Consider the following 24,824-nt stretch of genomic DNA (forward strand, 5'->3'; position numbering starts at 1 on the left):
ACCCGCCTCCAATCGAAAAGGATCGTATCCAAAACAGATCCCCCGTCAAGACACCGTCTCGAATCAATATCCTGTAATAAATCATACAGTTTGGCTAAGTTTAATTATAACTAAAATAGCTAAACCAAACTATTTTCTTCAGGAACCCCAATTGAATTTAACTAAAAATCAATTAGGATTAGTTCCATTAACCCTAACCATTCTACTATTCGATTTCGTTAAAACCTACACATGAATCCAACTCTCTACTTCTTACCTCAATTCTTCTTCAGCCGTTCTGTAATGGCAACAGAACCAATCAGTAATGAGATGACTGGAATTGAGGAAACCCCAATCTGCAAACCCGGTCAGAACCAATCAACAACAGCACTGATGTTTCAAACCACAATAGAAACCCTAGGGAGGAAAAGGGAGAACCTCGGATCAGCAATGAAAACCAGGGCACAATGAACAACAAATCAGATTGGTAGCGCCGAGGAGATGGGTGTCGCGGCTGAGGCTAGGGCACAGCTCTGCTCGACGATCGGAGGGAAAGCTCTAGGGCCGAGGAAGGCCGGCGGCAGCGCTGCTCCGGGCGGAGGGAGAGGCGATCGGCGCTGTGCCAAGACACGGCAGAGAGGAAGAAGGGCACAGAGAAGTCGGACTTGGGAGAAAGGAGGAAGATGACCGGCGCTGCTCTGTGTGTCGCCGACGGCAGTGGCTCGGTGTCGGGTGGATAGGGCAAGCAGAGGAGAGGAGTTTGGCTCGGGCAGGCGGTCGGGCGGCGGTGCTAGGGCTCCGGCAGAGGAGAGGAGGAAAGGGAGAAGAAGTGGCCGGCGTTTTTGTGCTCTCGGAGAGGAGGAATCCGCCGGCCGGCGGTTAGGGCAGAGAGGAGGAAAATCGGCGGCGTCGGGGAGAAGGGCTCGGGCTCGCGGAAGAGGAAAAGAAACGGAGGAATAAAAATAAGGAAAAAGAAAAAGAAAAGAAAAAGAAAAAATAAAACTTTTCCTCATTTAAATAAGATAGTCTAAACAGGCTTTTCCGGGCCCCGTTTTTATCCCCGTGAACTTATCCGTACGAGCTCCGAAAAATTCCCGAAAAATTTCCAAAATTTCCGAAAAATTCCCTTAATCATATTCGCCTATTTCCGGTATTTTACATTCTCCCCCACTTATAAAAATTTGGTCCCCAAATTTCGTTATCTACCATCAGCAAATGCTAACAACAGACAGCAAGTATAAATGCTGAACGGTAACTAAATCACATACCTCAAGTGAAAAGATGGGGATATCGAGCTCGGATCGTATCCTCAAGCTCCCAAGTAGCCTCCTCGTCTGAATGATGCTGCCATCCGACTTTAACCAGCCGGATGGTCTTGTTCCGCAACTGACGCTCCTTCCGGTCGAGAATCCGTACCGGAACCTCCTCATAGGTAATGTCAGGCTGAACTGGAACATCGGGTCGGGCACGTATCTCCTCAGCATAGATACGTGGAATACATCGTGGACGCCTGACAGGGACGGTGGTAGTGCCAGTCTGTAAGCTACCGCTCCGATCCTCTCCAAGATCTCGAAAGGGCCAATGTACCGCGGAGCTAGCTTACCTCTGAGGCCAAATCTCTTCACCCCTTTCGTGGGTGAAACACGCAGAAATACATGGTCGCCAACAGAGAACTCCAGGGGTCTGCGTCTCCGATCAGCATGGCTCTTCTGACGATCCTGCGCCTCTGACATCCTCCGTCTGATAGTACGGACCAACTCTGCATCCTGCTGAACTCTATGAGGTCCCAACAACTGAGCCTCTCCAACCTCATCCCAAAGGACGGGTGTCCGACAAGGTCTACCATACAACGCCTCAAACGGTGCCATCTGGATAGCCGAATGGAAGTTGTTGTTGTAGGCAAACTCTACCAACGGCAGATGGTCCTCCCAACTGCCTCCGAAATCCATAACACATGACCTCAGCAGGCCCTCTAAAGTCTGAATGGTCCGCTCTGATGTCCATCCGTCTGCGGATGGAAAGCTGTCTGAAACGGAGTTGTGTGCCCAAGGCCTGCTGCAGACTCTGCCGAAACGAGGCGTGAACCGTGGATCTCTATCCGAAATGATACTCAATGGAACACAATGTAGTCGATAATCTCTCGGCATAATCGATCCAGGGGATCAGTCCTCCAAATCGCTAAAAAGTGCGCGGATTTGGTTAATCGATCAACGATTACCCAAATCGCGTCATGGCCTCGTCGTGTCCTCGGCAACCCTACCACAAAGTCCATGGTAATGTGATCCCACTTCCACTCAGGAATAGGAATCCGCTGAAGTAATCCTGCAGGTCTCTGGTGTTCAGCCTTCACCTGCTGACAGACAAGACATCTAGCTACGAAATCCGCGATGTCTTTCTTCATGCCGTTCCACCAGTAGGAACGCCTCAAGTCTCGATACATACGGGTCCCGCCTGGATGGATCGCAAATCGAGAACGATGTGCCTCCTGTAATAGCTCCTGTAAGACCGGATGAGACTGAGGTACGCATAATCTGCCTCGGAAGTATATGATACCCTCCTCGTCTCGTGTAAACTCGGTCTGCTGCCCGGAAGCTATCTGACTGCTAATAAACTGCAAATGCTGATCACTGGCCTGTGCCTCTCGGATCCTCGTCCTGATCGACGACTGAGCAACCATGGTAACCAGAATACCCTGCTCTGTCGGTCCCTGCTCCTCAAGATCTAACTCCGAGAAACTCTGAATCAAGTCCGTGACTGAAGTCCGGTGGCAAGCTAAAGTCCCTCTGGACTTCCTGCTGAGCGCATCTGCAACCACATTAGCTTTCCCCGGGTGGTAGCTAATGGTACAATCGTAGTCCTTCAGGAACTCCATCCATCTCCTCTGTCGGAGATTAAGCTCCTTCTGAGTGAAAATGTATTTGAGACTCTTATGATCAGTGAGAATCTCAAATGTGATACCGTATAAATGATGACGCCAAAGCTTCAAAGCAAAGATGATGGCGGCTAACTCCAAGTCATGAAGGGTAGTTCTTCTCATGCTCCTTCACCTGAGCATAAGAGACTACTCTGCCGTGCTGCATCAGAACGACAAACCCTGTAGAGCAGCGTCGGTGTAGAGTACAATCCATCCTCTCCGAAGGTAAAACCAAAGCTGGGCCGACACTAATCTCCGCTTGACTCCTGAAGCAATCCTCGGACCATATGAACTTCACGCCTTCCGGGTAAGGCGTGTCGGTGGCATAGCAACACGCGAGAAGCCCTCTACAAAGCGTCGGTAATATCCGCCAATCGAGCTGCGGATCTCTGGCGACTTGGTGCTCCCAACCGGTGGCGACCTCGATCTTCGAGGATCAATGAAATACCTGCTAGAAACCACGTGTCCCGAAAACCGATCGAGGATAGCGAATGCACACTTGCGAACTTGGCGTCGGTGATGTCGTCGAAGAATCTCCAAGGCGTGCGATGATCGTGCATGCTCCTCCTCGGAACGAGAGTAGACCAATATGTCATCAATGAAAACGATAACAAACTGATCCAGATACTCCAGAAAGATGCGGTTCATCAAGTCCATAAACACCGCTGGAGCATTGGTAAGCCCAAATGGCATTACCAAAAACTCATAATGACCGTATCTGGTACGGAAAGCTGTCTTCTGAATATCTGAGTCTCTGACTCTCAGCTGATGATATCCGGATCGCAGATCAATCTTAGAATACACTGAAGTACCTCTGAGCTGATCAAACAAATCCTCAATCCGTGGTAATGGATATTTATTTCTGACGGTCACTGAATTCAGCTGCCTGTAGTCAATACACAACCTCATAGTACCATCTTTTTTCTTGACAAACAGAATGGGAGAACCCCATGGTGAACACTAGGGCGAATAAATCCCCTTTCTAAAAGCTCCTGGAGTTGAACCTTCAGCTCGTTCAACTCTTTTGGTGCCATACGATACGGAGCTTTCGATGTCGGCCCGGTTCCCGGAATCAGCTCAATAGCGAACTCCACTGGCCTTCTGGGAGGCAAACCTGGCAGCTCCTCTGGAAATACATCTGGGTATTCCCGGACAACAGGAACATCGGAGAGCTGCGAACTACTACTGTCCTCAGTACTGATCAACGATAACAGAAAACCATGACAACCGTGAGACAGCAGCTTCTGCGCCTGAATCGCTGAAATAATCGAGATGCCGTCGTCTCTGATGCCAGTGAAACTCCACGAGGGTTGGTTCGGAGGCCGGAAGGTGACCACCCTCGTCTGGCAATCAACGGTAGCATGATATACTGATAGCCAATCCATGCCAAGAATGACATCAAACTCGATCATCTCCAATACTAGAAGATCTACCATAAGTATCATGTTGCCAAAGTCTAGGGCGAACCTATGATCTCTGGGTGACGTCTAAAGTATCACCCGACGGTAGGGAGATAGTCAATCGCCCAACCTAACGATGGTAATCTACCAATCTCCGCGTAAAGTGCAGGATATAAAGAATCGAACTACGATGTCAATCAAAATATCGTGATAAATGCATAAATAGAAATCGTCCGGAAAAGCGGATCCGTCGGCCCGAGCATCCTCTCTGTAATCGCATGAACACGACCGGTCTCGGAGGAGGAGGTGGTAACATCGCCGCGGTAGGCGAAGCACTCGCCAGCTGGACTATGTGCGGATAAGGCGAGAGGATGGTGGCGTCTTGTGCGGTGGTGGGGTCGATCGCCTGAGTCGGATAATATGGTCACGAGCAAAACTACGGGTGCTGAAGCCTGGAGTACTCTGTCCAGCATGCCAAATCTTTGCTGCGGAGGCTGCTCCTGCCGTGAGGTGTGAATCTCCGCCCTCCTCGTCGAGACACCTGGACTAGGCTGTCCCCTGCTCGACCCTCCACAGCCGTGTGCTGAGCCTTCGCTGACAATCTCGGCTCTGGTGCCCGGCAGTTTGCAATAAAAGCAAACCGATTGTCCCTTAGTGTGATGTGATCTCTGGAACCACATCGGAAACACTGTATATCGCTAGTGGATTGTTTCCGATCCTGCCGAGGAGACTGGAAACGTCCCGAGGAAGGCATCACGACTTCGAGGCCTACGAGAAACCCCGGAAGAACTCTGACCTGATCCTGTCGCCTGTGTCTGCTGGACCAGCCCTGATGTCTGACCCGTATACTTTCTTTTCCTGTCCGGATATGCTGTCTGCTGAGCTAACTCTATCATCAAAGCTCAATTCAATGCATCAGAGTAAGATGTAATCCCTAATCCGGCAAGCTGTACATGCAGATAACCATCCAATCCCTATATAAACTGCATCATGCGAGTTCTGTCCTCCGCAACTAACTCTGGACAAAACTGAGCCAACCGGAGGAATTCAGTATTATACTCGGTCACTGAGCGATTATTCTGCCTCAGACTCATAAAATCCTGTCGGCGAGCCATCTGATAGGACAGTGGAAAGAAACGGCTCTCAAAAGCCTCTCTGAACCTGGTCCATGTGACGTTGCGCTCACCAATAATAGAACGCTGAGTAACCCACCAGGTATTAGCTTCATCCCGTAAATGATAGGCAGCCAGCTCTGCTTTCTCCCACTCGGAGCAAGCCATATAGAAGAAAGTCTGCTCCATAGTCTCTATCCATGACAGAGCCATACTCGGATCGAGATCTCCGCGAAAAAGAGTGAAACGAGTCTTCATCGACTCGGCCAGTGCTGGAATCCTAGCTCGTGCAGCGACGATATCAGTGATCTGTGTCGGGACGGCTGTAGGAGCTGGCGGAAACACTGGAGCTGATACTACGGGTGGTACCGCGGAATAGACCGGAGGAGGAACTCCCGGTGCTGCTGTATATACCGGAGCATAAGCTGTCGGTGGTACTGCCTGGGGGACAAAAGTGGTGGGAGTGCTGCTACTGTAGGCACTGGGGGCACAGGTGCCACTGGTGTCGGGTACACTGTAGGTCCAGGTGGCGGTGGTGCCGAGTACGTCGTAGGCTGCTCTGGAGCAAATGTCGGGTACGCCAATGGTACACCTGATGGTACGGTAAACAGGGTAGGCGTGGATACCGTCGGTGTGGCCAAAGTAGGTATCTCTACAGGAGCTATCGGGATTTGAGAGCCCGATGCTCCCGCTGCATCCCTGACTGACAGGCTCACTAACAATGGGCATCTTTGGCATATCCAGAGATCCCGTGGTCCTCCCACGTGGTCGTCCAGCACCACGTCTCGCAGCAATACGAGTAGATCGTCTCATATCTGTTAAATTAAATTACAGATATCAATACCAATATAACAACCATAAAATAACAACATACCTATTTGATGTGAGATGTCGCTGTCCAGTTCCCAATTTGACCTCAAAATTCCGAACGTACATATCGCGGAAATCATAAATCAAACGGAAATCGAAACATAACCATATCGAAAATCCGATAATGCCGGTTTGACTCAAACTGGCTAACCCAAATATCACGAATACCAACAGCGGTGTCGATAAATCTCGAACACAGCGGTATCATAACCGCTCGATACCAAATAATAAATTGTATCGCCTAAATCGAAAATCCAAAATACGAAACAAAAGATCGTAAAACTTATACCACTAAATTGTCACGCCCCGAAGAGTCCCTGCCAGAAAAAATGTACGGCGGACAATCAAAATTTCTACAAGACTAAATACTCGGCTGGAATAATAACGGTAATGAAAATCAATCACCACGCAGTTTATATATATATATTCAGCCTCTGGCATAGTAATACTCGACTCGAAATCAACCCTACTCAACTACACTCGTAAAGCCCAAATCCGATTTTTTCTTACCTCTTATGCCGTTCAGCAGGCATGTAGTAGAGTAAATCCAACGGAAAGATTCCATACAATATCCATATGTAAGTCCAAACAAAACTAAAATAAAGTCCGATAGCGAAAAGCTAAAATGAAACAACTCAAAAACCAAGCGGAGTAGCACTACGTGGACTAGCGACTGGAACTCCCTCCGACAGCATCAACCCGAAAATAACAACAATGGAGGCGGGTGAGTCCAACACTCGGCAGTACAATTGATATGCAAAGTAAAGAAATAACACCTAGCACTAATCATGCATATTCCTGATAAAGATAAAGGTAACTACAAACCAAAGAAGACAGGAGAGAAATGACTAACCAGACCGGTAAAAGGACAAACAGTCCGAAAGGTATAGAAGACACATGTCAATCAAGGTATCCAAGCAATGTGCGGCATATAAGTGCAACAAACACAAACCAACAATAAATGCATCATGCATATGATGCCAATGTCATGGTCACCCCTGCCGTCAGCGACTCACAACAACAGTGGGACCGAGTGGGTAGGGGTGACAACCGTGCACTCAACAACACTACTCCCGATGAGTGATCGAGTGGACGGGATGCTGTCGGAGTACATACATTCTACCCCAAATCATAAATGGGGAGCGCAATGCTCTCAACTCCGATGCACGATGACGGGGAGGAATCTCTAACGTGCTACACGCTGCGTCACACTACCCGCGGATCAACGGAGCACCGGAAGAGTCAAACCGACGTGCTACCACGCTGTATCTCGCTACCCATGAGCGTCACAACGGAGCACCGAACAGTGATGAAACTGGCAATGTGCTCGACAATAATGGAGCAATCTATCGCACAGCATGCGATCATGCAAATGGTGCATGTCACTAAGCATGGTAATATACTAATCCAACCTCTGGACATATCATAATGTGCACAAAAGCGAATGAATCATATCAAGATATACTGATCAATAAGGTATCAAACCTAGGTCCTGAACATGTGAAACGTGGTTATATCACTACCCATGAGCATGATAGATCAGGTACAAGACCAATACGAGATGCAATCAAACAATCAATCAAACAGGTAACATGTATTGGGCAGTGATTAACCGAAATAAATAGGAAACACAATTAATGCAACATATTATTTTCATTACTAAGCATATCAAAGACAAATAGTCAAAAGTACCCGCCTCCAATCGAAAAGGATCGTATCCAAAACAGATCCCCCGTCAAGACACCGTCTCGAATCAATATCCTGTAATAAATCGTACAGTTTGGCTAAGTTTAATTATAACTAAAATAGCTAAACCAAACTATTTTCTTCAGGAACCCCAATTGAATTTAACTAAAAATCAATTAGGATTAGTTCCATTAACCCTAACCATTCTACTATTCGATTTCATTAAAACCTACACATGAATCCAACTCTCTACTTCTTACCTCAATTCTTCTTCAGCCGTTCTGTAATGGCAACAGAACCAATCAGTAATGAGATGACTGGAATTGAGGAAACCCCAATCTGCAAACCCGGTCAGAACCAATCAACAACAGCACTGATGTTTCAAACCACAATAGAAACCCTAGGGAGGAAAAGGGAGAACCTCGGATCAGCAATGAAAACCAGGGCACAATGAACAACAAATCAGATTGGTAGCGCCGAGGAGATGGGTGTCGCGGCTGAGGCTAGGGCACAGCTCTGCTCGACGATCGGAGGGAAAGCTCTAGGGCCGAGGAAGGCCGGCGGCAGCGCTGCTCCGGGCGGAGGGAGAGGCGATCGGCGCTGTGCCAAGACACGGCAGAGAGGAAGAAGGGCACAGAGAAGTCGGACTTGGGAGAAAGGAGGAAGATGACCGGCGCTGCTCTGTGCGTCGCCGACGGCAGTGGCTCGGCGTCGGGTGGCTAGGGCAAGCAGAGGAGAGGAGTTTGGCTCGGGCAGGCGGTCGGGCGGCGGTGCTAGGGCTCCGGCAGAGGAGAGGAGGAAAGGGAGAAGAAGTGGCCGGCGTTTTTGTGCTCTCGGAGAGGAGGAATCCGCCGGCCGGCGGTTAGGGCAGAGAGGAGGAAAATCGGCGGCGTCGGGGAGAAGGGCTCGGGCTCGCGGAAGAGGAAAAGAAACGGAGGAATAAAAATAAGGAAAAAGAAAAAGAAAAGGAAAAGAAAAAATAAAACTTTTCCTCATTTAAATAGGATAGTCTAAACCGGCTTTTCCGGGCTCCGTTTTTATCCCCGTGAACTTATCCGTACGAGCTCCGAAAAATTCCCGAAAAATTTCCAAAAATTCTGAAAAATTCCCTTAATCATATTCGCCTATTTCCGGTATTTTACAATAGCTCCACTCTAGTTCTTCCGTTGTTCCGTTCGCCTGGGTGATTTCGGCCAACCGAAATAAAGCTCACCCGAACCCAATTTCGGTCTTCTCCTCGAGCAGGCTTTTGCTCCAGCTTCTCGTCCCGTGAATGTCACACACGTCCTTCTCGTCTATCGATGTACTCTTCCGCAACATCTCGACCCTTGGACGCACCGAGCCTATCGACTCTCTCCCGTGCTGTCCTTCTCGCTAGTCGCGTCTTCCGCTCGACTTTCTGTGCACCTAAGCTCCTGCACACTTAGACACAAGGATCGAAACATAACAAAACCTAACCTAACTTAGTTGATCACACCAAAATAACCTTAAGATTCCAACACCTATTGACAACTAAGTCTCTATTACATGTTTCAATTGATTGTTCCTAACACGAAGTCAACTTATAAATAAACGAAAAACAATATTAATGTGCAATTTTGACAAATTTTGAATACTAAATATCTTATGTTATTTACAACAATAATTGTAACTTTATTACAATGTAATACATTAGATATCTTATATATGATCTGAATATAGATTTCAAACAAGCAAAAAAAAAAATTATAATGGGTGTATCAATATCAATTTTGACGGACATCTTTTCAAAAATTTTAGTTTAATTATTCATCTTGTTGTAACAAAAAGAGTTTGGTAGGGATTGTAACTGTGAATTTATTTATGTATGTATGTGACTTATATATTTTTAGTGGATAGATATTTACTGCACGTTTGAAATGATACAGCAGAGTTATGGTTATAGCAATCCTGTGCTAGTCATATAATGTATTGGTAATTGTCGTAATAACTGTATTGTTAATTATATTAGAGTTGTTTGTTATTACTTTTATTAAATGTTTATTTAACAGTGTTATGTATGAATTTATTTATAGTAAATTGTTACAATGTTTTTACTATCATGTCGAACAAAATACAGCATATCAATTGTCACTTTGGTACTATTATTTGACAATTAACACCACTATTATTCTGATCATTGAACAATAGCATTACAAACTTTTGATCTTTGAAAATTAACACCACAATATTGTTATTTATCCAAAAAAATGATGATCTCTAAAACTAGCACCAAAATGATGTTGCCATATTGTGATCTTTGCAACACAGTGGCATCGGTGTTTGAACAACAACACCAAATAGCTTATGAGTTCTCTAAACCAGCACCACCATTTTGTGATTTCACCAACTCAATGGTGCCAGTCTTTGAGCAACAACACCAAAAATGGTTCTGATTTTGTGCCAATTAGCACGAACTCATGACTTCTTGTGAGGGTCTCAGAATTAGGTGTACACTTCTTATATACCTTCTCCACATTCCTCTCTTATATCCTGTGCCCATTTTTAAGAAATCTAAATCTCCTAAATTCATCAATGAGTTTCGATCAAAATCTATTGATAGACTTAGCAAGCTATGATTAAACCGTTTGCAAGTTTGACCCATTTCTACAATGCCCTAGAGTCCAAATATGTCCTGAGTTATTAGCTTCAAAGCATTCCCTACATTGCTCAAATGGTTTTTAGGATTCATTTGGTTGGGGTTATTATCAATTGTTGGTTGGCCCTAGGAAGATCATACCGACTCCACTGTACAAAAATTTTGTACAAGTGTCGAACCTTTCCTAAACAACCTATTGTGTTCTTTAGAAATTAAATTAGAAATCGCAAACGGAACTTAACACTATTGATTCCAAATTTAACTTATCTGTTCTTAATGGTTTAGATTTGGATCGCAAACGATGCTTAACATTATTGATATAAATTCACCTATGTTATAAATTCAATTAAATATTAATTTCTAAAATTGACTTCCAGGACTGCATGGCGAGGCACTAGTCCTTCTTGGGTATGGGATCATCCACCACCGCCTAGACAAAGCCTTTTAAGGAAAGCTAATATTTAATTTCCTTATATAACTCTAGGTTTAACCAAAAAGAACAATAGAATCACAAATTCGAAATATAAAAAAAAAACACAAACTTGAATCACAAATTCGAAACTCTAGAATCATCTGCATCTTGTGTTTGGAATTCATACAAAGAAAAACTAGCATGATGCGGAAAATAATTACTAGTTATACCTTTTCTTTGTATGCTAATAACCTCAAGATCTTCTGTCGTATTCCTCGCCTCCTCTTAGACATCGTGTGGGCGACGATCCTCCAAGATGAACACCACCCAAAAGCTCCTCCTTCTTCTCTAATATTCAGCCACCACCACCACCACCACCAAGGAAAAAGAAAGCAAGGGGAAAGGAAAAGGGAGAGGGCCAGCCACAAGAGAGAGCACAAGCAATAGAATAAGAATTGATACCTCATGAGGTCTCTCCTCCCCTTCTTTTATAATACTTGCCCAAGGCAAATAAAGAAAGATTTTTTACAAAAATTAAAATCTTCCTCTTGTTTTCCTTTTCTCCTTTTTAATTTCCTTTTCTCCTTTTAATTGATTGAATGGTCGGCCCCCTTGCTTGGGCACCAAGCAAGGGTGGCCGGCCCTTAAAAGAAGAAAGAAATATTTTGTAAAAATTTTATAAGCAAAGAAAGAAAGCTCTTATAAAATTTTACAAGCTCTCTTCTAATTTCCTAACATGGATGTTTAAAAAAGGAAAATTTTAAAACAAGTTTTAAGATTTAAAACTTCTCATTTAAAATTCCCTTTTTTAACATGGTTACAAAAAAAGAAAATTTAAAATTTAAAATTCTCTTTTTAAAAACCATGTGGATGGTTAAAAAGGGAAAGTTTTAAAACTTTTAAAACCTTTCTTTTAAACCATGTGACCTAATTCAAATAAAAAAAAATTTATAATTTTAAAATCTCGCTTTTAAAACTTGTAGATATCTACAAAGAGAAGATTTTAAAAATTCAAAAATACCCCTCATACTTTGAATTATAGTGGTCGGCCCCCCTCTTGCTTGGGCACCAAGCAAGGGGCCAGCCCCTTTGAGAAGGAAGTGGTCGGCCCTATGGCTTGGTCACCAAGCCAAGGGTCGGCCCCCTCTTGGACACCAAGATGGGCTTTTCATGAGTGGATTTGAGGCTTCATTGTGGCTATGACAGGGACCTAGAGGAGAAATTGGTTTTGACCTCCCGACGAGCTCGAGTATCCCGTGTTCGCCCCGAACACACAACTCAAGTTCATCAATAATAACTCATTCCACTATAGAGTTATTATTGCACTACCGCACCAATCCCAAATTACATTATGGGCTCCTACTTATCATGAGTGTGTTAGACTCCCTGTGTTTAAGATGTCGGATGTCCACTAATTAATTGAGTTACTGACAACTCATTTTAATGAATATCTCAGTCCAAGAGTAGTACCACTCAACCTTATCGTCATGTCGTCCACCTGCAGGGTTTCACATGACAATCCTTATGAGCTCCTCTTGAAGACATTATCAACCTAGATTACTAGGACACAGTTTCCTTCTACAATCAACAACACACACTATAAGTAATATCATTTCTCAACTTATCGGACCTTTTGATTTATCAAGCTAAATCTCACCCTTTGACAAGTTAAAGAAATAAATATTAAATATATGTGCTTGTTATTATATTAGGATTAAGAGCACACTTCCATAATAACTAAAGTTTTGTTCTTTTATTAAGTCAGTATAAAAAGAACTTACCTTAAATGGTCCTACTCAATACACTCAGAGTGTACTAGTGTAATTTATTAGTCAAGATAAACTAATACCTAATTACACTACGACTATTTCAATGGTTTGTTGCTTTCCATCTTAGTCGTGAGCTACTGTTTATAATTTATATAGAACCGATAACATAATCTTCTATGTGACACCACACATCATATTATCTACAATATAAATTAATTGAACAACTACACTTAGCATATAAATGTAAATATTTTTGACCAATGTGATTCTATATTTCTAAATAAATATTTACAAAAGTTAGGCTTTTAGTATACACTCTAACATCAATAACCTTAGTTATCCACACAAAATTATGTTGTTTAACTCCTTTTGGTTTAGGTAATGGGCAATTCCCTGATGCATTCCCAGTGCATCAACAAACATCAGTAAAAGGGGAATAAAACCTGAAATGGGATTACCTCAGAATTATAAGATTTTTCTTGATTCCGAGGTTAATGAGAATCCAGCCTCAGTCGTTTGTTGGTCGAGCATGAGCAGCGACTGATCGTCGTAGCGAGAGCGAATAGCAGTCGATCATTCCTTCATCGCAGCGAGGACGAGTAGCGGTTGGTCCTCCAATGGCAAGCAGCAGTCGATTGTCACAGCTAGGGCAAGCAGTGGTCGGTCGCCCCATGGCTAGCAACAATCGATCGTCTCATGGAGTGAGCATGAGCAATAAATGTTGTCATCATTCCTTTTGTGCAGAAGGCTAGCCGGATGTGGCGGCGGCTCATCAGTCTCATGAACAAGACGATCGACAAGTGGGGGCGGATGTTGCAGGCGCACAATCGCCATTGCGAGAGACGACGGTAGGGACGGTAGGTTCACAATCACGTACGTGAGGTGACTGTGATTTTGTTTAACTTTGGGTTTTTTTTACTTTAAATTTTTGATTAAAACTTTAGTCAATTAATCAATAAACTCCTAGCTCTAATTAAGATAAATTAAGTAGATCTAATCTAAAGCCCAGTAAAATTATTCTCTAAAAATTCTAAAATATTATCTAAATTAATTTATTTATATATTCATCATTAATAATAATAATAATAATATTATTATTATTATTATATATTTTTTTGGTTTATTTTCACTCTTATAAACTTATTATTATCTAGGTTATAATTAAAGCCTCCAAATAAATAAGTTTTATTCCATTATCTAAGATTGAACTAAATAATATTAAATTACTTTTTGTTTCCCATAATTTGATTATGTGATTACCTAATAATTACACAGTCAAAATTATGCATAATAACCAAATGCACACTTAAATTTTTAACTTTGATTTTGATCTTTGAATAATAGCTCCAGAATTGTGTTGATCCTTGAAAACTACCACCACTATTTGTGAGATTAGTATAATATATCGGTTCTAATATTTGAATAATAGCACCACAATTGTATTGATCATTGAAAAACAAAACTACCATTTTGTTTTTTATCATAAACAACGGTTCTATTATTTCAATCATAGTACTAGTGTTTTAAAAAATTTCATTATGCATGTCAATTGGCACAGACCAATAACTTCTATAGAACTCTCATAACTAAGGTTGAACATCATCTCTATCTATTTCAAACTCAACTCTTCCATTCCATGACTATTTTTTAGAAATTCAAATCCCCTAAGTTTATTAATAGATTTTAGTCAAAACTCATTGATCGACATAACAAGCTGAGATTCAACCTATTCCAATATGGTAGGTTTTTTGCAGTGCCCTAGAGTCCAAATGTAACTTGAGTTATTAAAGTTTAGCTTGTAGGCAATTCCAGTAGTGCTCAAATGAATTTTAAAGTTTCAAACTTTATGCCAATTGGAACGGATCCATAACTTCGTTTATGAGGCTTAAAACTAGGCTTCCACATCATAACAACTATCTCTACACTACCTTCTTCTAATACATGTCCATTTTTCAAAAATCCAAATTCTCTAGGTCCATCAATGAGTTTCGATCAAAATTCATTGATAGACTTAACAAGCTCTTATTGTACTCATTCCAAGTACGATAGGTTTTGACAGTTTCCCGATCTAAATGTGCCCTAACTTATCATCTTAAAGACATTCTTAGCAATGCTCAAATAGTTTTTAAAGTTTCAAACTTTGTTTCTAACCTTTAAATTACAACATCAGAATGGTGTTGATCCTTGGAAATCAATACCACCATTTTAGTATTTCTAATAAACAATAGTTTTGTTCTTTTGAACTCTACACTGGTGTTTTAAAAAATTATATCATGCATGTCAATTGGCATAGATTCATAACTTCTTGTAAGGGCCTAGAACTAGGCTTGCACACCATATATATCTTTTCCACACTCAACTCTTCCATTCCATGGCTATTTTTCATAAATCTAAATCCCCTAGGTTCATTAATAAGTTTTGGTCAAAACTCATTGATGAACTTAGCAAACAACGATTGGCGACATTCCAAGTTCGGTAGGTTTTTGCAATTTTTTAGAGTCCAAATGTGCTCGAAGTTATCAGTTTGAAGACATTCCCAACATTGCTCAAAATATTTTAAAAGTTTCAGACTTCGATTTTGATCTTCAAATAACATCACCGTAATGGCGCTGATCATTGGAAACTAGTACTATCATTTTGTTAATTATCGTAAACAATGGTTCTATTTTTTCAAATGCAGCACCAGTGTTTTAAAAAATTTCATCATGCATGCCAATTAGCATGGACCAATAACTCTTGCAGAGGTATTAGAACTAGGGTTGCACACCATATATACCTTCTTCACACTCAACTCTTCCATTTCAGGGTCATTTTTCATAAATTCAAATCCCTTAGCTTCATCATTGTATTTCGATCAAAACCTATTGATGGACTTAGTAAGTTCCGAGTGGATCCATTCCAAGTCCGATAGGTTTCTGTAATTCCTTAAAGTCCAAATATGCCCTAAGTTATCATCCTGAAGATATTCCCAATAGTACTCAAATGGTTTTTAAAGTTTTAGACTTTGGTCTTCGAATAGCAATACCACAATGATGCTGATCCTTAGAAACCAACACCATCCTTTTTAAGATCAACAGAACATATTGGTTCTGATATTCGAATAACAACATTTTAATGGTGTTGATCCTTAAAAACCAACACCGTCATTTTGTGAGATCAATAGAACATATTGGTTCTAATCTTCAAATAGAACCATCACAATGGTGGTGATCCTTGGAAACCATCACCACCATTTTGTGAGATCAATAGAACATATTGGTTATGATCTTCAAATAATAGTCCCACAATAGTGTTGATCCTGGGAAACCAACACCATCATTTTGTTATTTATCATTTACTAAAGTGACCCCCAGGACATAGTTGAGTTGGCTACTGTTGGATAGATATTGCTACAATGGACAAGGGGTTGAATCTTGGTAAAGCTGAGAAAAATGCTCTCTCCATAGTGGCCAACTGTAACTTCCCGATTTACCTCCTCACATATAATCGTGAAACTGATTGTGTGGGGTTGCGGTGTGACAGATTCCACCCTTATTGTTACAATGTTTTTACTAAAGTGTGTATAAGCTTGCTGTATATTAAACAAATACATTATTATATTTAAAACAAAGCATGCCTAAATCATATCAGTGGGCATGTTAATTTAGGGTTACCTCCAAAATTTTGTTCTTTAACTCATCAAACACTTCAATTCAATTCTGTGAGGAGGTAGTCTTATTTTTTTAGTAACCACTGGCTTGTCCTTTCCTTTCTCATTGACATTCAAATCAGACTCGTAGCCTAGAAAACTCCTCAGCCTCAACATCATTCAGATATCCCCTTTACTGACTGAATAGGGTCTACAATAACTAATTGATTTTTTACTCTCCTTTTTTTGGAACCCTATCAAACCACAAATGGGTAGTTCCTGTAGGGTGCATTTACCATAGGAGATGCTCTTTTTTGTACAAACCTTCCTCCTCATAGGAGATGCTCTTTTTGGTACAAACCTTCCTCCTAGTGGATGTAGTATCCTGTTATGTTTGTGTCGTGCTTAGAGGCTCCCACCAACAATAGTAAGTTGGCCATATATAAAGGTGATAGTAATGCAAATATGTGTAACTTTACGACTGATTTTGCAATGAATGAGTTGCTCCTACTACAAAATGGTCAAATTGACCTTGCTTAGATCCCAAACTATCATCATTCTACTTCTTTGCATACGCAATGCGTCATGCTCAGTTCTAAAATGATGAAACCTAAGCTTCAACAGTTTGTGATCCACTTCATGCTTGAGTTTGGTTTCCAAAAGTCCCAATATTGCAATTCCTTGCTTTCAAAGGAGACCCTCTACTAGGAATGATAATTTCTTTTGAACCCTATAAACGATCTGATATATGACCCGAATGAAGGAGAGTATAAAGAGATTTTTTTTTGTGGACTTGATTAAACAATCGGATAATCAGTATGAAGATTTTTGGGTTCAAATCTAAAGACAGGTTTAGTAGAATTCTACCCATACCTAACCCGAATACCCAATCATATATATATATATTAAAGAAAATTTTCATTTCATCGCGTCCTCTTCATCTTCCACTTTAAAACCCTAAACCCTATATTCTTTAACTTTTTTTGGGGGGATGAAAATAAGGTTTAATCCTAAAACTCTTAATTCAGTTAAGCGGAATAAATCGACATTATCAACTAAACTAGAGTTGCACCATTGAATGTTGATTTTCAAAAATCAGCACCACAGATAGTTCGGTTAACTTGAGTTTTGATCGAATTAATTGATGTTTTATAGGTCTAGTTTGGTTGATCTTTATTGGAAAGATTGGTCGGTTTGGTTAGTTTGAAAATTTTTGATTTATTCAGTTTCAATTTAATCACTTCGGTCGATTGAGTTTTGAACCGATTGCTCAGTCCTAATTTGGATAAATTATTTTTAATATTTTATTATTTCTTCTATGATATTTAATTTGTTAATTTTTTACTTTTAATCTTTTTTTCTTCTTATTTTTTTAACGAAATTAGTAAATATTCATAACTTCATCAAAATAATTTAATTTAAAATATATATATAATTATAGGTGGTAATAGGATATTTGGATAGGTTATGGATATCTGATCCTTTAATAAGTATAAGAATAAGGAAGGAGATGAAAGTTGAATATCGGATGGGAATAGAAATAAATATAATAAATGGGGGCAGGGACAAAAGATATAAAATCTAATTTAAATCCGACCTGTTATCATCCCATCCTCTACTCCTCTTGTTTTCTGGGCTGGTTGGAGCTCCTAAAATTCTATATAACTATCTTCATGTCTCCCATTAAGGGTGGAGTTAATGCAGGTTCAAAGTGGATAGCTTGGTCTAAAGACAAAAAATGATAACATGCAAAAAAAAATAAAAAATAAAATAAACATAATCATAAATGAGCTCATTACAGAAAAAAAAAATATGTTTCAAGAAGTGGGCTTAGAGAAAAAATAATAACATCCAATTAAAAAAACAAAGAATAAACATAATCAGGAGCTCATTAGAGAAAAAAAATAGAATATGCAATGAACTTTAAGGAGTTCCTAGAACTCCATCAGTTCATGAAGATATTTATTTAAGAATTATAGATAGTTGAAATATTTATTTAAGAACTATAGATAGATGCAATTCTATTAAAAAATATATGTGATATTTGAATTTTATTTTAAGTTAGAAAGTATAAATAATTTTAGTTTGAGCTTGGTATGAAATAAAATTTGAATTAGTTTTACTTGTTCGAACCTCGATTCAAGAAGAATAGAATTATAGTTCGAAATGACTTAAATTTAAGTTCAGTTCAAATTATTTAGCTTTAATTTAACATATTTAAATTAAAATTATGTAAAAAAAATAATCAAAGTTTGATTTAAGTTCAGCTCACGAATAATTCGTTAATAATTGAATAAAATATTATAGATTCGATTAGGAATGAAAAAAATTATTGAACATTAAATTCGACTCAAATTCAATAATTTCAAACACAAACCAACTATTTTTCGAATTGACTCAAAAAAAAGTTGAATATACTCATTCATTTGCACCCTATTTGACTATACAAATCCTAACTCCGCTCCTATGAGTAATCTTCCTTCCCTTTCATGCTGCCATGAAATTGTCCTTGGTTACCTAGAAATCTCTCTCTCTCTCTCAATATATAAAAAGCTTTACAAATTAAAAATGTCGTTAATCGAGTCACTATATGAATTTAGGTGGTGTTTAGTTAATGGATTTATGAATAAGGGAATAGAATAATAATAAAAGATAATATTTAAATTGTGAGTTTGAGAGTGACAATTTGAGAATGATTTCTACATTTATGGGAATCAACCAAACTCATATAAGTAGGTGAATTTCATTTTCATTCTCATTCTATCTAACTATCAAACTCATACTCATAGCTAGTCATTCCAGTCATTTAACCAAACACCATCTTATATTTTTATATAATACCAGTTAAAGCACGGTTCAAACCATATTTGATTCATTTGGAATCCGACTCTTAATTGACACACCACACTACAAAAAATAAAAATTTTACCGATGAAATTTCCGACGGAATTTTAATTTAGTCGGAAATCCCTACTTTTACAAACGAAATTATTAATTCCGTCGGTAAATTCTGATTTTACCGACGGAAGAGTAATTTTCGTCGGTAACCCCAGGATTTTACCGAAGGAATTAATAATCCCGTCCATAAAATTAGGAATTTCCGACGGAATTAAAATTCCGTCGGAAATGCCCCTTAAAAAACCCTGAAGCTTCGCTTATTCCCTCACGTGCGACGGCCGACTCTTCTCCATTTTCCCCGATCCCGATCGCAGGTATGACTTTTCTCCTTCTTTCCAACTCTTCTCCGTTGTTTTCCAGTGGTCGGCAACTGCCGCTGGCCTGCGCCCACCAACGGCGGTCGGCGGTGGTCGCCTACACCCACTGGTGCCCGCCAGCTGCTGCCTGCGCCTGCTGTCGGCTGTGCTAACCGTCATCGGCCGCCAGCTGGCTGCCGATGGTTGTACCGGTCGTTGTCGGCTGCCAGTTGGCTGCTGGCGGTTGTGTCGGCCGCCAGGAGCTGCTGGCGGTTGTGCCGGCTGCCAGGAGCTGCTGGCGGTTGTGCCGGCCGCCAGGAGCTGCTGGCCGTTGTGCCCGTCCATCGTCGGCCTGATCCAGCTTTGTCGCCTGCTGACAGGTTTTGCTTGTTGCCGCGAGCAACTTGTCATTTATTGTCATAATTTTTTAGCTAAATTATTTTTATTTTGTAAACATGTAGCATTTGCTGCTCTTCTTCTGTTGGCTTACACATCTTCAAGTAAAATTTACTAAATTATACTGTATGTTATTTAACATGGTTCAATTTAGAAATATGTTATGTTAATATGTTAATCTATAACATAATATAGTCCGTTTGTTTGTTTTGTGTTAGTATGTTAATCTATGCTAATTTCTAATTCTGAATATATTAGTTCTAGGTGAAAATGTCTATGAACAAAACTTGGATGTACAATCGATTAGAAAATAGATTTATCAGAGATGATTTTATTGCTGAAGTTGAACAGTTTGTGAACTTTGCTAAAAGTCACCCTGAATGTATGAATTGTGTCGAGTTATGGTGTCCATGTAATCATAAAAATGTCAAAATAGAGCTTTCCGTGATGAGGATACTGTAAAATTGTATATATGTAGAAATGATTTTGTGGCAAATTACTACAATTGATACTGTCACGGAGAGCCTTATTTATATGAACCAATTGAACCTTATGGTGGTTCATCATCTGGGACAACTGTTACCGCTCCTGAAGCATCAACTAATATTGATATTACAATGCAATCAATGGTTCATGGTGCGATGAATGCTGCAGTTGATTATTCCAATACAGATGAAACACCAACACCTGAATATCAACAACTATATGAAATGTTAAAGGCTAGTGAAAGAGAAGTGTGGAAAGACATTCCCTCTGGTCATTCTCAATTATCAGTTATTGCAAGGTTATTGAATATGAAAGTAGAACATCATTTTTCATAAAGATGTTACGATGACATTTGTTAGTTGATGTCAGAATTGCTTCCTGCTGATAACATAATGACTGATAGTTTTTACAGTACAAAAAAATTGGTCAAAGGTTTAGGTTTGCCTGTAGAGAAGATTGTTTGTTGTATAAATAACTGCATGATATTTTGGAATGAAGATAATGATCTGCGTGAATGTAAAATCTGTACACACCCTCGTTATAAGCATGGTACTCGCATATCAGGGCAGAAGAAGAAAAAGATTGCTTGGAAAGTGATGTATTATTTTCTGTTACCTGCTAGACTTCAACATTTGTATGCATCTGCTGCTACAGCTTGCCATATTACGTCACATTATGAGCATGAGCAAGATGGAGGTATAATGTGTCATCCTTCTTATTCACCAGCATGGAAACATCTAGATGATGTATTTCCTTCTTTTGCAATGGAACCACGTAATGTGAGATTGGGACTTTCTGCAGATAGATTTCAGTCATTTGGATAGTCAGGGCAACAATATTCATCTTGGCCAGTTATATTAACACTGTACAATTTACCATCATGGATGTGTATGAAAGATGAATTTATGTTCCTTACAGTACTTATTCCTAGTCCAACCAATCTCAAAGAGAAGATAGATATTTTCTTACAACTTCTGATTGTCGAGTTAAATGAATTATGGAATGTAGGGTCGGTGATTTATGATGTTGCAAGTAAAACTAATTTTAGATTGAATGATGCATTATTATGGACGATCGGTGATTTTCCAACATACTCAATGTTGTCGGGTTGGAGCACGACTGATAAATTAGCATGTCCACACTGCATGACTGATTCTGATGCATTTTCATTATCTTACAGTAGGAGGGTGTCTTGGTTTGATAATCACCGTAAATTTTTACCACTTGATCACTCTCTCAGGCGAAATAAGAAAAAAATTTTAAAAAATGTTGTAGTTAGAAACCCCCCTCCACTCCATGCTTCAGGTGAACAAATCATTCAGCAAATTAATAGTTATGTATTTCTACCAGTATTTCAATCTGGTTCTGATGAGATAAATAAATATATTGTTAGGATGTGCAAGTGTGGTTGGAAGAAAAGGAGTATTTTTTGGGAGTTATCGTATTGGAAGTATCTGTTTATTCGACATAATTTAGATGTTATGCATATTGAGAAAAATTTCTTTGATAATATGTTTAACACTGTGATGAACGTGCCTAGAAGAACTAAAGACACGCAAAATCACGCGAGGAATTAAAAGAATTAGTCAATAGACCAGAGTTGTATCAAGATGAAATAACTAATAGATTTCCAAAGGCTTGTTATACATTGGACAAAGATGGCAAGCAAGCTTTATGTAATTGGTTGAAAGAAATCAAATTTCCAGATGGGTATGCCTCAAATATGGCTCGATGCGTGGATATAAATAGATTAAAGATGTTTGGAATGAAAAGTCATGACCGTCATGTATTTATGCAAAGACTTATTCCAGTAGCTTTCCATGACTTACTTCCTCAAAATGTTTGATAAACACTCACTGAATCGAGTCTATTTATTAGAGATTTGACAGCAATGTGTATTACGATGGATGATATGCTTCAGCTAGAAACAGACATTCCTCTCATATTATGTAAACTGGAGCGTATATTTCCACCAAGTTTTTTTGATTCAATGGAACATCTACCAGTACATTTACCATACGAGGCACAAATAGCAGGTCTTGTGCAGTACAGATGGATGTATCCATTCAAACGATTTCTGAGGAAATTAAAAAATAATATTCGTAACAAAGCAAGAGTTGAAGGGTCAATATGCAATGCTTATCCAGTTGAAGAAGCTTCTTCTTTCTGCTCCTATTATTTTGTTGATAGTGTGCAAACAAGACATCGCAAGTGTCCTAGAAATTCTGATGATGCTTGTCAGCCGATATATCCATCGATCTATCGCAAGTGTTAAAGCTACATGGAATACTTACTGTGCCAAACTCTACATAGATCGTATGTATTATATGAGAAAGAAGGGCACTAGGTCTGTGTATGTTTCGGAGGTTATATGGAGTGCATGGACGGCCACCTGGGTTGCAGAAAGGTGGCAAGCTAATACCGAAAAGGCAAAAGCAAATAGGAATTCAGAGCTAGGTGGCCGAAGCACCGGAACCGCTCGGCATACGTCAAGATCCAGATCTATTGTTGAGCATACCATGAATCTGGTGAGTATAATTTAAAATTATACTTTGTAACAAATTTTATATTTATTACCAACCTTGTATAATTTTTTCCCGAATTTTTTGAATGTAGGAACGTGACCTTGCTCGACATCCCACATGTATGGAGGTCTTTCTCAAGACCCACAGGAAGAAGGATGGGTCATTTGTTGATTCTCGATCTCAAACTCTACATGTAAGATTATTAACTTTATTACATTTGCTCATTTCTATCTTGATTAGTATTTAGTAATACTGATCAAATTGGATACTATATTTTTTTTATCGAGCAACAAATGACAGAAAGGGTGGCTTAGGCATCTCAGCCATCAGCAGAGGGTGGAGAGTCACATTCTTTATCCATCGACGATCTAAATGAGATTTATTATGATGTTATCGTTTGAGAAATCCAATAGGTTGTGCTAGTTCCTCTTCTTCTAGTGAGATGCAGTCTTTAAAATGTGAAAATCAAGAATTGCGTACTCAACTGAAATCAATGGATCAGAGTATGACTGATATGGATTAGTGGAGAGCTGATGAGGAGAAGAAGAGAGCTGAACGTGACAAGAGTAATAAAGATCTCATGGCCCAAATACAGGCGATTGTGGCTTCTTTTACCTAGGCATCACATGGTTCTGAGTCACAAGAGACTCAAGATCCATCAGACGATGATGATTAGCTTTTTTGAGGTTTGTTCAACTACACTTTAGTTTTTTATTTATCATATAGAACCTGAGCTAATATATTTATTCTGTTTTGATATTAAAACATGTTTATTTCTAAATATTTTATTACTATATGTTTCGGGAGTCACGTTCGGTCCTATTTACATATTGGCTCTTCACTACATCATTTGCTCATTTTTATTCAGGTATCATTTCATATAAAATTCATTATACATATATATGTAAACTGTTTATTTATACATCAAAATGATCATTTTGATATAGGATTTTCTTTATAATTTAGCGTTCTTGTATTATTTGGAGTACATTCTAGTGCGGTATGTATTATGTAAACTTGACTTTAGATATGGATATTTACATATATATATTCTGTAGATTTGGTTAGCTATGGATTATATGGAATGTTTTTTTTTTGTGGATTTTATTAGTGTGTGATTGTTATATGATATATATATATGTGTGTGTGTGTGTGTGGATTATATTTGATGTGGATTATATTTGCTGTGGATTGTATTTGATGTGTGGATTGTATGATACCATGGTTTGTTTATATATTTGAAAATTTTATATGGGAACAACGTGTAAACGATTTGAATCTGGAAATATTTTTTTCATTTTCCGTCGGTATTTCTGAAATTTCCTGATGGAACCTATGGTTCCGTCAGAAGTTTTCCGGTATTTGGTACAGTATTTTTGCCAACGTCATTGATGAAATTAAAATTACCAGGAGTTTTCCGATATATATTACCGACGGAAATGGCGTTTTCCGTCGAAAATCATGGACCATCGAATATTTTCTCGACGGAAATTATTTCGTCGAAAGTCTGTTGGTATAGGCATATACTGACGGAATACCGATGGATATTTTCGTCGGGAAAACTTTTTTTTTTTAGTGCCATGGGCGATCAATTACAGATCCATCTATTGAACTAGATCAACAGGTAGGTTTGAGTTGGATCTGCTTCAACCTGATCGAGCCTGGTCGTGGTCAGGTCTAGCATAGAGGATTGTATTAGCTGGTGTTAACTATCCATGCATTAATTGTTGCATTTGAGTAATTTGGCCATCGATCCACCAACTAATGTTCCTAGTTCAGATGGATAACAACCGGTGCACAACACAGTTGGTAAATGTTTGACGATGAATATATGAA

The 24,824-nt window shown here is 39.6% G+C and overlaps 2 long non-coding RNA genes across 2 annotated transcripts; both read right to left on the reverse strand.

Annotated features, from left to right (window-relative positions):
• Positions 1–942, reverse strand: LOC122004080. Its single transcript, XR_006118207.1, has 3 exons — positions 418–942; positions 257–335; positions 1–71 (listed from the first exon to the last, which is right to left on the reverse strand). It is a non-coding gene; the product is annotated as an uncharacterized LOC122004080 (long non-coding RNA).
• Positions 943–7,939: 6,997 nt separating this feature from the next.
• On the reverse strand, positions 7,940–8,910 carry LOC122004081. The gene is made up of 3 exons (XR_006118208.1): positions 8,383–8,910; positions 8,222–8,300; positions 7,940–8,036 (listed from the first exon to the last, which is right to left on the reverse strand). It is a non-coding gene; the product is annotated as an uncharacterized LOC122004081 (long non-coding RNA).
• Positions 8,911–24,824: the final 15,914 nt, after the last annotated feature.

This window comes from Zingiber officinale, chromosome 7B (assembly GCF_018446385.1).
Source record: "Zingiber officinale cultivar Zhangliang chromosome 7B, Zo_v1.1, whole genome shotgun sequence".
NCBI classification, from domain to species: Eukaryota; Viridiplantae; Streptophyta; class Magnoliopsida; order Zingiberales; family Zingiberaceae; genus Zingiber; species Zingiber officinale.